Below are 16,429 nucleotides of genomic sequence, written 5' to 3' on the forward strand. Positions count from 1 at the left end.
TTATTGGCTTGACCAGCTAGGGTTGATTAACCCGGGATAACCATAATGAGTGCAACCACACTGAGACGAACATTTTGGACTAACCCATGTCACTTAGCCTTCAATTGCAAAGTCAAAGAAGAATTAGAATGAGGAGGGATCAAAAGTTGAGGAATTAGGTGGTGGAAGAATAACAAGCAGATTCAAATAATCCATGGCCAAGAGAAAGAGAATTAAAAAGTTGTTCGATTTGTAAAGAGTGCAGACAAAGATCCCACAATAGCTAGGGAAAAATAAGATCATGAGTATAAGTATGAGAGACAACATCTCCATTGGTATGGGCTCTTTGGATGAAACCAAAACCAAAGTCATGAGAGTTATACCCAAAGCAGACAAAGACATCTGGTATTAGAGTCATAGTCTAAACCTAGCTGTGTTAGTGAAATTCTCGAGTGCCAAACAAAGAAGTGGTGAGTCTTGGAAGATGTAGTCATGGTGTGATTCGTAATTGTGCTCTATCTGGGTGTACCTCGAGCTTTGAATAAAAACAAGCTCTCGTTGTAGTTCAGGAGTGGATGAATGGATGACTACTTGAACGGAGGATTGTTGGGTTTGCACATGGAGTACTCAGGGTACCATTGTCCCCAACAAAAGACACCGAAAATTGTTCAAATACTTGATACCATTTTAGAATAGTAAATGGATGGAAAATCAATATTATTGCCTTAATGAAATCATGTACAGAACTTCTCATAATGTGTCTAAAACTTTGGTACAAACTAACTGATAATACAACCAACTAAAATACTAACAACTGATAACTTTGAATTAGGTAACACTCCAATACTAATAGTAGGGATTATACCTTGATAGTGAACTATATTCATATTGATCGCCACAAATATAGTTACTATCTCGCCTTCTAAGGTCGGCACAATGATATTCTTAAAATTTACATTAATGACAGTATTGAAATAGCTTAAACTATCTGCCTGTATTTATGGAGCCAGAAGAGAATGTGCCAATGGACATTACTGAAATAACTTCATCTGTCAATCTTAAATTAGATCCAAAGATACTTTGAGAAAAATCCCAAGTGTGGAGAGCTGGAAGCGGGTCGTCTCGGTTAAGAAACCTCATGACTTGTCTCATCGTCGGTCGAGCTTCTGGTTTCCGGTGAGTACAGAAAAGCCCAAGTTGCAGCACCATCTCCATCTCTTCAACTTCATAAACAGAATCCAACTTCGGATCAGCCGCACAAAGAATCCCACCCGTTTCATACCATTTCCTCACCCAATCCACCAACATGAATTCATCTGATTCCAAAGGCTTTCTTCCACACGCCACTTCTAGAATCAGAACTCCATACCCGAACACGTCGGCATTCTTCGATGCCTTGCCTGTCAGGAACAACTCTGGTGGTATGTAGCCGATGGTCCCGACAACTCGTGTCGTGTGCGATATTTGGTTGTGGTCGTATTGTCTGGCCAGACCGAAATCGCTCAATCGGGCATTCATGTCAGCATCTATCAGAACGTTGCTTGGCTTTACATCTCGGTGGATCACCACTTGCTCCCAATCTTCATGAAGATACAATAAGCCTGCAGCAATCCCTTTGAGGATGTTGAATCTTTGCTGCCAATTCAAAACAATTTTGTGTTTTGGACGATAGAGAAGAGAATGAAGGCTCCCATTTGGAATATAATCGTAAACTATGAGAAGGTCGTTATGTTTCTTGCACCATCCTTGGAGATTGACCAAATTCTTGTGTCGCAATCGTCCCAAGCTTTCGATTTCTGCTGCGAATTCCTTCAGTCCTTGGCTTGAGTTTCTTTGTACTCTCTTCACAGCAATCTCGGTTCCAGTTGAATGTAGCAGGCCTCTGTATACTGAGCCGAACCCCCCAATTCCAATTTGCTCGGTGTCTTTAAATCCATTTGTTGCTTTGTAAAGATCTCTGTAGTTGAATCTGTGAGGGCAATCTCTTTCCCAGTCCTCCAGCCTCTCAGTTTGCCACTTTCTTCTAACCAAGAAAGCTATTAAAATAACTCCAACAATGGTCACAATAGATAAAACTGGTAAAACAACCCTCAATTGGGAATTTGATAAGGAAAAATGATGTTGCTCTTTTGGTCCATTGGGAAGTTCAGAGTACTTCAGCTGCAGCGCAGGAGCATTCACTGCAAAACTCCATCCCAAAATGTAATGAGAGCTTGATTCCTCACCAGTCGACGCAGTGAAGCCGACGGACATTTGATCCTTCATAACAGAAGTCAGATCAACCAGAAGGGAAATGTGTGGCTTTTCTGGTTTTTGCTCCATGAAGGGGCCTATAGTGACGTTCACAAGTCTTTTAGGGCCGTCATATTCAATCCAAGCAACAATCGGATCACCTGAATCGATTTGTATTTCTTGGACTACACCATGGAAAGAAAAATAAGCATGTCGTGATGCAACTGATGAGATGCTATTAATGTTGATCCCAACATCGTTTCCTTTGGTGTTCTTTACCTCACCATGCCCATTAACAGTGTCAAATTCCACAGCAAATATATGGTTGGAACGGTTTCCATCGTTGGAAGCGTTGAATAATCCCAAGTAGTGTCCACTTTCAGCACCTACAATTTGGGTTGATGGAACCAAGGCGAAGGCGAAGCCATACCCACCTCGGCCGGGGCTAGATGGATTGATCGCAAACACAAAACTTGTGCTGAAAGAAGAAGCATTCGGATATGAGTCAGAACTTTTATCAAACATCTTAAATGCATTAGGATAGAATGCTCGGCCGACCACGTTATGTGAAGTGTCCGTGAGCCTCAATGCACCAGAGGGTTTCTCAATTACTGCTCCATCAAGAGACAAGTTTTGTGCATTCTTGTTGAGCCTCGCGTTTTCGTTGAATCCATTGTATAGAAACGAAGACTGCGCAGAACAAGTAGCAGCCAAACAGAGGAACACACAAAGAAAACACAGAGGAGCTGCCATAGCCATAACCCAAAAGAAAATATGGGCGGGTCACAATTTTAACTTCATTGTTAGTATATAAAGAAATGGTTTTGGAATTGGTCTCAATTGGAGGCGAAACCCAAATGGCTTGAAATTTCCTAGACATTGTGAGCAAAATCCATGGGGATGAGAGAGTCTAGAGAATAAAATGGCTTGATGGAGAAAGTTTGAAACTTAGAGCTTCAAAATCGAAAGCAAGATAATTTTCATGTTCTGGCACGTTACGTATCTAATGTAATTCTTGATTTGGCCAAAAAATCTTTTAAAATTCTTAATTTTATTCTTACTGTGTTGAAAAATATTTAATTAAGTCATTCTGTATTTTTTTTTATTGAAATTTATTAACAAAAGGCTTATGTTTCGTTACACATATTTAATTCTAAATGTATGTTGTTTGATCAAGAAATTGACCAAGTCTGCTACGCAAGTGACGAGTTAAGGTATACTCAAGTGAGAGACCTGCAAAACATAGTCAGCAGTTCAACTCTCAAGTGAGTAATTGGTCGATCTATACTTGAGAGAGAATATAGTTTCACTTATCTTGCGGGGAAGTGGATCTATATTTATGAAGATGAGCTCTCGATAAGGCGCTTCCAACAGCACTCCAATGGTTCTCCGACTATCCAATAATCGTGACGCCTTGTCGAAGATTGCGTCCAATGCCTTGTGCCTGTAGGTACTATTTAAGGTCAGCTCATCATTTGATAAAGTCCGCCAAAGGTAGAAAGTAGCTAGGCTTGAAGAGTATTTCCGAACTATTTGGATTTTTCCTAATAATGATTAGATTCATTTGATTCCTCTCTTTATTTATGTCAGTGATGACCTTTATTGTCGACACGTGACAGGTGCTAATTCACCTTCGACGTATGTTTCTAGAAAAAAGTAAATTTTATTGATGGGTGAGTTGGATTTTAAAGGATGGATGAATTAGATTTTATGTGTTAAATAGTATAAATGTATCTAGAGAGGTTAACAAAAAAAACAATAAATTAAGAAAAAATAATAATAATTATTACGAGTCTTTTTTTTTTTTAACAAATTGTTTATGAAATTACTAGCGCTATAAATTAAAAATATCTCTTTTCTTAATTTTTGTTTCCTACATGTAAAATTTTTAACGATGATGAATAAAAAATTGGATGGCAACTAACAAAAACCTAACTATTATTCTTTGTTTTTATAGTCATGTGTCGAAGCGAATGGCACACATTAATTTCCAAATAAAAGGACAAAAGAAAATGAAGTGAATAGATAGACTCTTGATTTTTCTTTTTCTTTTGGAAGAATCAACACAAAAATATAAGACCCAATGAAATTTCAACCAGACTTTTGAAGACAAGTTTTTCTAACGTTTGTCCCTAATTTTACAATTTTGCCATTGTTATAGGGAGAAGGAGAAGATCCAGCAAAGCAAGAGAAGGCTGGGGGAAAGCCAAGAGAAAGTACGAACCAGAAAGGGGACCGATGCTCGACGATCCAAGCCAGCCCCCCTGGTCGACTAGTGGTTGGCGCCGACCAGGGCTCGGCCCCCCGGTCGAGAACTCGAGAAGATCCGACTTGACTGCGACGCATGCTGGCCCGAACTCATCGCGTCCCGACTCTTGATCCGACGATAGGGCCATAAGAAGGGCCAGATAAGGGATCAGGATCCAACTTCTATAAATAGGGAAATAAGTCAAACCCTAAAGTACGTCCAAATACCCTACTCTCTACACTCGACTACTTCAATACTAATTTAAGCATCAGAGCCTTGTCACATCGATCTTAGGATTATTTCGTTTTGCAGATCATGTCGATCCCTTTCATATGTGAAAGATTGGTGCAAATGTGAAGGAATCCCAGAGAGCCAAATTTGTGCATCAAGAGTCATTATTCGTTACAAGAATCCAACATCATAATTATAACGAATCCAACATCATAATTATGAAAAGAGTTCTTCATTAAAAAAAAAAGGTTACATATATATATATATGAAGTTTTAGAAAAACTTTATTTTTATTCATTTCTCAATTCCAGAGAACTTTAAAAATGTTATGAATTATCTTCACACTGAAAAATGTTAGCTTGAATTAGTTAAATATAGCTTTTATTGTTTATTTTTATAGCTTATGTTTTGAAAAAAAAAAAGGTTCTTCTTGCTCACAAAGTTGATAATCCTTTTAGTGATATTTTGTTTTAAATGCGAACTTTGTGTAGTTTTCAATCAATGCACATGCATTGAATGTACTTTTTACCGAGGTTTAAATGTTAAGGTTGAATATAAAAAAATTTCGATGTCAATGAAAATGTTGAAGTTCATTTTTGTCATAGAAATATTGATAAAATATCAATATGAGATGAATATTTCTGGAAGTATAAAAATAAAAAATTCACAACAAACAAACCTTTCATCTTTTTAATTCACAATTATTAATATTAATATTATATCCATATTAATAAATTTTTAAATATTTATGTCAATGAAAATGTCGAGGTTTCAATTCTATAGATTTATTGATAGAAATATCAATAAAATGTCAATATGGATGGATATATATAGAAAGTTATAAAAATAAAAAATTCTTGAGAAGTATTTAAATTAAAAAATAAGCATTTTAAACTTCAAGTTAAAAAGGATTAATATTAACATTAGGATCATATTAGTGATATTATGTTTGTTGCTTTTTATACTTGTCGATTTTTTAGGAAATATTGATGTTAAATCTATAAACATATAAAAATTTCAATGAAAATGGCGAAATGTGACTACTTTTTACGTTCTATTGAACATAACTTTGAACAAATTCGTGTGGATTTTTCTTGCCTAGGGTTGATGAACATCGAGGTAAAAAAAATTGCAGAATTAAAAAATAAACATTAATGTATTATTTCTTTCTACCAATAATTATATTTTATCGGGATAATATAATTTTTTAATTTTTCTAGCCAAAGTTGTTTGTGGTGATTTTTGGTTTAGGTCAGAACTAGTTGTGATCAAATATCAAGTCGAGTTTGAGTGTCACTTGGCAAAGAAGACCTGAATAAGAGAAGCAAACACTCCGACGTTGATCAGGTCAATATGAATTCGACCTAAAGAGTAAGACAGCTGAGTCAAAATGTGGTACCTGATACCGGAATGAGACCTTCTACATATAGGTTGAACATTCGATAAGATGTCTGATCGATAGTTTTAGCTGTTGGATAATTTTGGTAGAAGGTTGGCTTATCGGGTGCTTAATGTTCGAGAGGGGCGAGATCTTTAGCCAAATTAAAACTTACCTATACAGTTCTATGGTTAATTATGAAGGTCAATCTTTTCCTTCTGGTCTTCAGGAAATCCTAGACTTACGACCTTCCTCTGTTCTCCTCGTGGCAAGGTTGTTTTCTACTCCTAACATTGACTCCCTCACTAGTAAGCTGGGGGTTCCAACTTGGCAGAGAGATCCTTTGGAGTATGAGCTTGAGAAACTTCACAGCTGCTGAGCCGTCTCAGACTATTTAGCTTCCGTTAAATATGGGATGTTGATTACACCTTACATAGACAATTGAGATCATTCCAGGCGTTGCTATAGACAACCTAAGATCTAACACTCCACTTTTTACACTTCCAAAACTTCTTTCACTCTAAGTTCAACCTTTTATGCTCGGCATCTTTGCTTAGGTCAGTCTTTTGCTCTTTAATTTTATATTTCCAACATATCTAGTTTTAGTAGTTTGACTACTTTTGAGGGTGAGCAGTGGGACAACAAGCTCCAATTCTTCAACTGGCATTGGGCGATCAAGTATAGCATGAGTTTCCTTAAGGTCAGCCTTTTTAGAAATAATGCAGATGACCGAGCCCTTAAAAGCAACCACGTAACACTCTCTAAAAGTCTTTTTCTCGCCACGAACTATGCCAACACCACTAAAGGTTAGATACTTCAACTCTTGATGCAAAGTGGATAGAATAGCTTTTAGGGCATGGATGATAGGTCGATCGAATATTCCATTATAGGCCGACTTTACGTCAATAACCAAAAAGTAGGCAATCCTTCATATTTGGGTATCCCCTGGCCAAGTATGATGGGGGAGTTCACTGCACCCTTATCGAGTAACTTGTTTGCCTGGGAAGTCAACTAATGAGGTATGACTCTTCTTCGGTATGGTCAAGGTCCATCCTTGGGCTATGATCGTTGTCAAGGAAAGGATATTTGCAGAAGTTCCTCCGTCAACAAGTACCTACCGAACTTGGACATGGTCTACCTTGGATGCAATAACAAGGGCGTCATTATGTGGTTGATGAACACCTTCTAGCTCGACATCGGAAATCACGATCTTAGTATTTGATAAGATGAAAAATACACTCATATTTTATATATTTATTTTTCATTTTATTAATTTAAGTTCCCCAAGGATAGTTTGGGTGGCTTGGGGTTCAATGTCTTGGGGGTTTCTACATGGGAAGCAACTTCCACTAAGTAATGATTCATTGCGTATGTACGGGTATGGGGACAATGAGCATACCCCAGGGGCGTAAAGGTCAAACGACCACCGACTCCTGGGTAATAAAAAAAGTTTATTAATTTATTATATTTAAATATTTAAACTTAATTATAATTTAATATTTTGTGACAATTGAAGATATTCAAAAATAATCATTTAAAAGCACAATTTTAGAAGATAATGTGGACTTCACAAAATTGGGGAGAATTCAATAGAAAATTATATAGACACTGTTGTAATTCTAACGATCGATTTTAATGATCTTTGGGCGATTTTTCGTCAATACAATAATTTTACAACGATGAAAAATATCATTTTCACTCCTAAAAATTACAGTAATAATGTTTTTTATGATTTGATGCTCATCGATTCGCAGAATAACCAAAGAAAGTATATGTAAGTGTAAAAGAACAAGAAACACAATGATTTATAGTGGTTTGGTCTTAACGACCTACTCCACTTGCAAAGATTATAAGATCTTTGCTAGTCAATATTATTAGAGATCAAACAGAAACATACAATAGGTACAACAATGTCAGATCTAAGAAATCAAAGGAAAGATTCAAGAGAAAATACAAAGATGATATAGATCGTTACCAAGAACACCGAAAACAAACCCTCACAATGTCGAAGATCGCCAAAAAAACACCTTACGGTGGCCAAACTCACTCGACTCAATCAATGGGTGGCGGCGTCGTCTCTCCAGCGTGTATTTGATTCTTCCAACGGAGCCCTTCTTTATCACGGTGACAAGGAAAGCATGCACCTTACCTTCTCTTTGGTTTCACAGCAATGAGGGAGAGCAACCCAAATCTCTAACAAAAATCTACTCCGAGGGTTTCATCATGATGCTTATATAGGGGAGTTTTAGGGTTGTTCCATTTGGACCAACTAAAACAACAAACATGGGCTAGAAAACTTTTGGGCCTCATTTCCAAAATGAGCCAATCACTAAAGGAGATATGCAACAGATTTAATAAAGTAGTTAATGTTTGATTACTTCACAACAAATCACTTAGGGCCCGTTTGATAACCATTTTAGCTTCTAGTTTTTAGTTTTTCTTGTTTTTGGTTTTTGGTTTTTGGTTTTCTGTTTTTAAAAAACAAAAACCATATATGTTTACTAACCATTTTTTGTTTTTGTTTTTAAAAAACAAAAAACCAAAACATGTTTGGTAACTATTTTTGGTTTTTAGTTTTTAAAAAGTTAGAAAATTGAAAATACATATTAGAGAGATAAAATTTTATGTAGAGTAGAGATGACAATGATGTGGGTGCGAGAGAGGATGCTCTACCCATTCTTGTGCTCGTGAAAATTTTTAGTCTCCGTCTCCACCTCGTTCTTGGGTCCGAGAGATGTTCTCGAGAAAAATTATCGGTTTTATAACTATTTATACTTATTTTTCGAATTTAAGTATAAAAAAGTGTAATAAATATATATATTAATTATTTAAAAAATGGAATCGGGGTCGGGACACGCATTTTCTATTTTTGGACCCAACCTTGAGGAAATTTTTGTCTTCCCCCTAATGAAGAGATATGAAAATACAAGTTGGGAGAGATGTAAATAAACTTTTGGAAGATAAATTTTAGAGAGATAAATAAAAATATTTAGAAAAAATTAGTTAAAGAAAAGTTAAAAGACAAAAAGAGAAAATTTTTAGAGGAAAAAAAAATAAAGTCGATAGGAAAAGATATGTTAAAGAAAAAAAAGAAATTATAAAGAAAGAAATTATAGTGGAAACAAATTTAGAGATAAAAACAAGATTTAAAATATAATTTTTAGAGAAAATAAATAAATACAAACATAATAAAAGTTACCGTGAAAGAAAATTGAACGAGAAAATAAAATATAATTTTTCAGAGAAAAATAGATTACGAAGAGAAAGAAAAGTTATAAAAGATGAAATTTTAGAGAGACGAAAAATATTAAATTTTTAGAGAGAGAAATGAAACTAGGCTGTTAGAAAAAAAACAAAAATATAAAAAAAATTGGAGAGAAACAAATAACAATAAATATTCAAAATATGAAAATTTTAGAGAGAAAAATAAAGTTTGTAGAGAGAAATTTAGAAATAAAAAAATTAGAGTGAAAAATAAATTTTTTAGAGATAAATATAAGAAAGAAAAAAAAAGTTGAGTACTAACAGAAAAAAATCAGATTTTGAAAAAAAAAACCTGTTTTTGAAAACTTTTTTTTTTTGAAATTTACATAGAATTTCAAAATGATTTTTGAAAAACAAAAAACAGAAAATTAAATTGTTTATCAAACAACCATATTTTTTAAAAACTAAAAATTAAAAATCAAAAACCAATAACAAAATGGTTATAAAACAGGTTCTTAATAATAAATGATTAGTAAGAAATTAACTCTAACAGACACGATTATTATTACGCGACGCTGCACATTGAGGAGATTTTTAGGATATTTTGTAACCAAAGAGATATAATCAAATTAGGAAAGATGATATAATCATAAATTGATAAGTAAATCTTCTATTTAATTTATTTTCTTTCAAATTTCATTTCCCAATTAGTTAGAGATTATTTATTATTGATAATTTTCTTTTAAAAGATTATAAAATTAACTCTATAACTAGAGGAGCCAAGATCCCAAATTTCCAATTCCAACAAAAGTTCTTCTGAAACCAAAGTTTCTTCATCTACCACGAGTGGATAGACTTTAATTCTTCCAATTCAAAGATGATTGAAGTCCGATTGTAAGATTGGAGTGCGATGATCGTACTACCACCTCCCAGTTTGTCCTTCATGCAGACCGTCGTCTGCAAGCTGTAGCGCACCTTCCGTATCACGCTCCAATCAATATGTTGTCCCCACCACCAATTGTCACCCTTCAGACCGATACGTCACCTACTCATATTTTAATATCAACAGTAATTAATATATTTTATAGTAAACTTTGAAATAACTATCATCTTATATGTTACCTTGTATCAAAAAAAAAAAATCTTATATGTTACTTAATCAAAAATTAATGAATAAAATTATCTATTCCATTAATGTGACCCAACTATATTTGAAAGAACACTTGAAAAAAAAAACTCATTCACATGTAGTTAAAACGTCAAATCTCTTTTCTAATTATTTTCGCTTTTTTAACATAGTTTAATTTATTAGCAAATTTCTATGGGATTGAGAATCATGCCACCACCTACAAGTAAACAAATTCCCTTTAATTTGCATCTCTAGGTCCTCATCTGTTCAGATCCTTTGGGGAATGACTTTTTGCAGCCTCCTTCGATTAGGTCTTACAAGGTGAAGACAAACGCCTATTTTATTTTGGCTTCTTTAAACGATAGTTTAAGAGTTGTTATTGGCAATGCTCATGGTCGTGTGTTGCTAGTGGTAGTGAAATTCCTTCCCCATTGTGGTTCATTTGATATGGTCGTAGCGATGACAATTCAAGAAGATTTGTCCTTAATAGTGAACATGAGTTTGAGGTTAGTTATCTTGACTTTCTTCGACCTTAATTTGAACATAGTTTAATGGATCACTTACAGATTATGATTTTATCCACCACTCAACAACCAACTAAAAAAGACGTTAATGATTGAAAATTAACATCCAATGATAAGGTATTTCATTGATTAGTAACACAAGTTGTAGCATTCAGAAATTCAAAGTTGTGCTAAGCAAACTGATTTGCTCAAATACATAACAAAATCATAATTGGAAGCACAAGATATAGTTTTATTAAACGTCCATTCACAAGATCAACGAGTTGGGATACTTTGTTCATTTCTAAAGAAATTCTCAGGATCAACCTTCGTCTTCCCGCTCACCAATCTCTCAAAATTTCCCTTGAAATACTTCGCCCCATAAACCCTACCTTCCTCCACGCTCCAATGGGCGGTGCTCCCCATGTCGACGTCCTTGTAATTCAGGAAAGTCTCCCTTGAATTCTTCGACACATAAGGCGTCATTGCTTTGTACAATCTTCTCGCCAATTCAATATTCTCCTCAGCCACTTCATCGCCCCCTTCCTTCCAGTTTGCAGAGTATTGGAGCTTGAATTTCACTCCTGCTCTGTGTAGAAATGGCGTTGCTGCCTCCGTAAGGGTTCCAAACGAGACCCACTTCCTTAATTTCAATTATTGTCTTCTATATCGATTCTATCCCTTCTCTCGAAATAGGTTCCCTCACATAGTCCGATTTCCATTTGAGAAAAGGTAGAGATGAGATTTCCCTGCTCAATAACGCCTCTGAGGCCATACCGTTTGGGAAATTGATCCAAAACATAACAGATTGAATCCAACTCATGTCACTGCACTCTTGTTTCTGCAATTTCAAACTGAGTAGGCTTCTGATTCACGATCTCCAAAAGTTTCTCCACTGGCCCAAGATACAATCCCACCAACGACGCCTTCCCTATCATCTGCCCCTTGATCTTCTTTCCTTTGGAAGCGTGTAGCATCAGTCTTATGAACACATTCTTATTCAGCTTGTCCGCAACTTACTGCCATTGCTAAACCACATATGTTGCTCCTTCTTCTATGGTTCTCTCAACATTAAACAGTGTCACTATTGAAGGGACTGGAACTAGCTTTATCTTCCATGAGAAAATGAATCCAAAGCTTCCTCCTCCTCCTCCTCTAATGGCCCAGAATAGATCTTCCCCCATTTGTTGTCGATTTAGAATATGGCCCTGTACATTTACAATTTGTGCATCCACAATGTTGTCCACGGAGAGCCCAAACTTTCTCATTCAATTGTCGTATCCGCCTCCTGAAAGATGCCCACCAGCACCCAGCATCGGGCAGACGCCTCTAGGGAAGACGTGGACTTCACTCCTATTTGCAATGGAGTAGTAAAGTTCTCCCATGGTGGCCCCTGCTTGAACCCAAGCACTTTGGTCTGCGATATTGACATTAATTGTTCGAAGATTGAACAGGTCGAGGACGATGAAGGATTGTTGGGAGACGTAGGAGAGGCCATAATCATGGCCTCCGCTGTGGATTCTGATATGTAAACCAACGCGTTTGGCACAAATAATAGTTGTTTGGACATGGGATTCATGTTTGGCTACGACAATCGCGAGTGGCTTCGGGGTTTGGGGGGTTTAAAATCGAGGGTTTTTTATGTAGAAATTGAGAGTCGGCAAGAAATAAGAATTATTGGGGGTGAAGATGGCTTCAGAGATAGGGAAATTTGGCTGTCTGTTGCTTGACAGACATTGAAGAAAGCTCCATTCATCAGAATAACAAGTAGACACCTGTTGAGTTCGATTTATGTCCCCTTGTGCAAGTGTACACAATTGTCGCAGCAAGTAATAAAAAGTTCGTATCAATAGGAATTGATTGTTACACACTTCAATAATCACTTAAGATGAGGGGTTTTAAACAAGCAAAGTATTTATATCAAATAGGAAAACTAAAGTAAATCAACCCAAACAATACACCAATGAACTACTGTTAAAATAAATTAAAGACATATCACAGCAAAATGTCTGAGGAAATGCGCAAATATGAACTGAAATATTGATATTAAAGTGAGTAAGGGGGAAGCAGCTAAGTCAATCTTATGGACTTAAGCAGACGATGCTACAACATAAACGATGCTACAACATTGGCCAAACAGACATAGAATCTTCCCAGATTTTCCAGATTTTCTACTGTTAACATTCATAGACAAACAATAACAGCATATATGCACAGTTTTCATGACCAAGCTAGGTGATGCTTATCCCTAAGTCATCACACGCTAAACTCAAGTAGACTCTAGCTCGAGATGAAGTATTTCGCTTCCTATTACGATTTTCCAAAAGTTAACAAGAAGGTATTTCAACATGGTGATCAAGCATATTGGAAATAAATTTATAAAACAACTTCAACTCAATGTTCTTCATCATTTAAAAACAGTAACAAAGTCTACAGCCACAAGGGTTCACAACATACCTCCCCCTCACAAATTAGATTAGCTATGCAAAGCCATACAAGAAAATCAAATAAAAACTAGAATGAAAATAAAACAAAGAGATTCAAAGATGAAGAGAGGAGCTTAAGGTTTCAGCTCAAAGCGAAATCCTCTTGTTCTCTGTTTCAGCAGTAGATTTATGGGCTTCTTCTTCCTCTTCCACGAGCACTGCAAATGTTTTCTTGAAGAGTGGGATGGATGATTTCAAAATGGAGTGGGGAAGTCTTCTCTTTTGAGGCTGCCTTAAAAGGGTACTTTTATACACATCCTTAATTTTAGGGCAACACAAAGGATAAATGGGCACCAGCTCTAAATTCCATATATTTCTCCGAATTACTGTGGTAAATCCCGTTGAACAGTCCTTTCACTATCAGTCTGTCATTTTCAACTGTTTTCTGAATTTGGATATGATGTTGTAGCATCGTCAAAGCTGTAGCAAAATGCACCAAAATTAGGTCAATTGCAATTAACAATACTACAGTGTAGAAAGCTAGTGTTTATGATCTTTTTAGCACAAAACAATGATTAAGAGTGTAAGGGATGCTATCTTTAGCTAATTTATGCCAACATTATACCCAAATAACTCTCTATTTGGTCATTAACTCTCATGGTGAGCTCTCCATTGTGCAAATCGATCAATGTTCTACCCGTGGATATGAAAAGCCTTCCCATTTCCTGCTGTGCAATCGACTCTTGTTGAGCTACTTGCTCTGATGATGCTGCAGCAGCATTCACTCTGGTCTCATTAATAGGTATATTTTCTGCAATACTCTCAGTCAACTTCTCTATTGGAAGCTCCTCTTGATGCTCCTCCGTATTCTTTTGCATCAGAGAAGGATAGGGGTGTGGTAATGTTTTGCCACATCGAATAGTCAATGCTAGACATTGCTCTTTCCCTTCTCTTTTAGGAATCTCAGTATCACTTGGCAAAGTGCCTTGTGGTCTGCTTTTCAGTTCATTGGCCATTTGTCACATTTGTACTTCCAGATTTCTTAGGGTGGCAGCCTGACTTTGAATCATGGCATCATTTTTAGCCATATACTATCTCATCAATGCTTCAATGGAGTTGGAATTGAAAGAATTAGCCACTGGCCTTGCTCCTTGTTGCTGATAGGGCATTAATAATCCTGGTTGTTGCGCTGCCTTTTGATGATAATGCCCTACATTCTGATGTCCTTGAATTCCCTGGTTTCCTCCCTAGCTGAAATTTGCATGTTGCCTCCATCCTAGGTTATACGTGTTTGAATAAGGGTCATTTCTACTAGGGTTACCCTAATAATACATAGATGTTAGGTTCCTTGGGCAAAAGTCATACGAATGGTCACCTTCGCAGTAAGAACAAGAGATTTCTATTACTTTGCTTGATCCAGGGGTAGTGGATTATACTGTAGCAGTGCTCATGTTCTTTTCCATGTTGGTTAAGTTTGTGATTTAATCCTTCAGGGAAGCCATCTCCGTATTGCTAGCTGTCCCATAGTTGCCTCTGTCATTTACAGCTCTTGAGTATGACCAATGGTAGTTATTGGAAGATACTCTTTCTAATAAATCCACAACTTCTGTGTATGATTTAGATAACAAGGCTCCATTAGCAGATGCATCACCACCATTCTAGTTGCTTCGTTCAGCCCATTGTAGGATGTTTCAATTTGAATACACTTTGGCAAGCTATGGTGAGGGCATCTTCTGAGTAGCTCCTTAAACCTTTCCCATGACTCACTCACGGATTCGCCTCCTCTTTGCTGGAAGTTGTTGATGTCTCCTCTGAATTTGGCATTCTTACTTGGTGGAAAATATTTTATCATAAATTTCTCGGCGAGGTCATTCCAAGAGGTAATGGATTCTGCTGGCATAAAGTTCAACCAGTCCCTTACCTTGTCCCTTAATGAATATGGGAACAATTTCAACCTTAGTGCTTCTTTTGATACTTCTTGAATCTTAAAGGAATCACTTACTTTAAGGAAGTATCTTAGATGGAGATGTGGGTCTTCAGACGAATTTCCAAAGAATTGACCCACTGTTTGAAGCATTTGGAACATGAAAGGTTTCATCTCAAATGTCTCTACTTCTATCTCTGGATCTGCTATAACTGGATGAAAATCGTGTAGTGCTGGAGCAGCGTAGGCTCTGATAGCTCTGTCTCCATCATCTGCCAACAGAATGGTGTTAAGAGGGGGAACAACTGCTGGTTCAGCAACTCTCCCTCCTCTGTTATCTCCTTCAACTACTGGATTTGGGAGGCTTGGTGGTTCATCCATTGGGTTAGCTTCCACTTGCTGTCTATGATGTTCTCTTCTTCTACGGTGAAACGTGCGTTCAATCTCGTTGTCTATAAAATACTCCAGCCCTTGTAGATTGTGCATCCACCTTCAAAATCCACCAAATAGTACTTAAGAGAAATGCTTTTAGCACAGATTATCTAAAGCAAAAATATGAAGTGTAAAACGAAATCAATCCCCGGCAACGACACCAAAAACTTGGTTGGGTTTGATTTATGTCCCCTTGTGCAAGTATACACAATCGTCGCAGCAAGTAATAAAAAGTTTGTATCCACATGGATTGATTGTTACACACTTCAATAATCACTTAAGATGAGGGGTTTTAAACAAGCAAAGTATTTATATCAAATAGGAAAACTATAGTAAATCAATCCAAATAATACACCAATGAACTACAGTTAAAATAAATTAAAGACATATGACAGCAAAATGTCTGAGGAAACACACAAATATGAACTGAAGTACTGATATTAAGTGAGTAAATGGGAAGCGACTAAGTGACTCTTGTGGACTTAAGCGGACGATGCTACAGCATAAACAATGCTACAGCATTGGCCAAACAGACATGGAATCTTCCCAGATTTCCCAGATTTTCTACTCTTAACATTCATAGACAAACAATAACAGCATATATGCACAGTTTTCATGACCAAGCAAGGTGATGTTTATCACTAAGTCACCACACGCTAAACTCAAGTAGACTCTAGCTCGAGCTGAAGTATTTCGCTTCCTATTACGATTTTCCAAAAGTTAACAAGAAGGTATTCCAACAT

General features: G+C 36.4%; 1 non-coding gene and 3 pseudogenes across 1 annotated transcript; 1 reads left to right on the forward strand and 3 right to left on the reverse strand.

Annotated features, from left to right (window-relative positions):
* Positions 1 to 686: 686 nt before the first annotated feature.
* On the reverse strand, positions 687 to 3,191 carry LOC111012133 (putative L-type lectin-domain containing receptor kinase VI.1 pseudogene; annotated as a pseudogene).
* A 7,989-nt stretch (positions 3,192 to 11,180) lies between these two features.
* On the reverse strand, positions 11,181 to 14,346 carry LOC111012068 (berberine bridge enzyme-like 14 pseudogene; annotated as a pseudogene).
* Positions 14,347 to 14,811: 465 nt separating this feature from the next.
* Positions 14,812 to 15,635, reverse strand: LOC148208309 (uncharacterized; annotated as a pseudogene).
* Positions 15,043 to 15,149, forward strand: LOC148208310 (small nucleolar RNA R71). Its single transcript, XR_015789135.1, has one exon. It is a non-coding gene; the product is annotated as a small nucleolar RNA R71 (small nucleolar RNA).
* Positions 15,636 to 16,429: the final 794 nt, after the last annotated feature.

Source organism: Momordica charantia, assembly GCF_013281855.1.
Source record: "Momordica charantia cultivar OHB3-1 chromosome 11 unlocalized genomic scaffold, Mcharantia_2.0 BLBB01000011.1, whole genome shotgun sequence".
Lineage (NCBI taxonomy): Eukaryota > Viridiplantae > Streptophyta > Magnoliopsida > Cucurbitales > Cucurbitaceae > Momordica > Momordica charantia.